The sequence below is a fragment of the Amphimedon queenslandica genome, unplaced genomic scaffold (genome assembly GCF_000090795.2).
Source record: "Amphimedon queenslandica unplaced genomic scaffold, v1.1 AMPQUscaffold_10835, whole genome shotgun sequence".
Lineage (NCBI taxonomy): Eukaryota > Metazoa > Porifera > Demospongiae > Haplosclerida > Niphatidae > Amphimedon > Amphimedon queenslandica.
In genome coordinates, this window is record NW_003548917.1 from 6,279 (window position 1) to 7,719 (window position 1,441).

Here is a 1,441-nt window from a genome sequence, read left to right on the forward strand (position 1 = left end):
GCTTTCTTGTAATTGTCATTGTCGTACTTCATTCTTTTTGTTCGTTTTCATTCGTTTCGTTTCTGTTGGAATTGTTTCAATTCTTTTGTACGTATTACTAATTCACCACATCACACTCATTCTCTACTACACCTTCACTTCTACACAAACACATTCGATCGTTTCCTTTCTTCATTATATTAACACTATGGCATCAAATCTCTCTCTCTCGTTAACTTTAATATCTTCAAGAATAATGGAGACTTCTTGTTGGGTAATTTTTTTATTCATTTTTGCAGCATGGCAATTTTTTCTAATTTTGATGATGTTTTTTTAGAGTAAAGTAATGCTCAGTATTTATTTATTATTTCTATTGGTAGTTGTTATACAATATGCAGCATTATGATGATTTCCTCTGGTTTATTATTCTTATTTTTGTTATCATAAATCATTCATTGTTGTATTGTATATTATGTTGTATTGTTTATGAGCATTAATAGTTTGTGTACTTGTTTCTGCTCCACTTTTTATTGAAATGAGATTTCTTTTACATGCCATAGCTTTTATACATTAACTTTTATTGAATGTGTTTATTATGCATTGATATTACTTATCATTAGTAACACTTTTATTACTTAACTGTTATAAATATTATTGTCAATGTGTTTTGCTATTATTGTCATCATAAATCTAGTTTTATTGTTATTATTGTTGCTGTTGTTGTTGTCGTCAATATTTTATGAGCTATTAAACTAAAAATAATTAATTTTTGAAGTTCATTTAATAATTCACTACAAAATTTACTTTTTAATAATGTTCTGTACAATGCTATTATTAAAAATATAAGGTATTTTGTCAATGTGTGTTATTATTATTATTATTATTAATATAATCACAACTAACAAGTTGGACAAAGCTCAGTATCTGTACCTAACAAACAGACTATGATACACAATTACATATTTAAATGTCTCCTCAGAATTTGTGCAGATCCCAATAACACAGTCTTCTGTATGTGCTCTACTTTGATGTTAATCTCCAACCTCTTTAACCAGTCACTGATCCTTTATGATACTGCCAACTACAATTGGTATTATATACTTTCACCTTCTTCATCCCCCATAGCTTCACAATTTCCTGCCTCAATTCCTGATATTTCTCAACTTTTTCATTTTCATTTCCTTCGACTCGAGTATCACCTGGAACTGCCACATCTATAATCATACACCTCTTCTCCCTTTTCATAACAACTACAATATCTGGTTTGCAATGTTCAACCATTCTGTCACACTGAATCATAAAGTCCCATAAAATCTTTACTTTAACTGTTTCAGTTATCCTCTCAGGATTGTGATAATACCAATTCCTCCATCTTTCCATACCAAATTTCCCACATAGCTCCCAATGGATGAACTGAGCAATCTTGTCATGTCTCCTTTTGTATTCTCTCTGAGCTAGCACT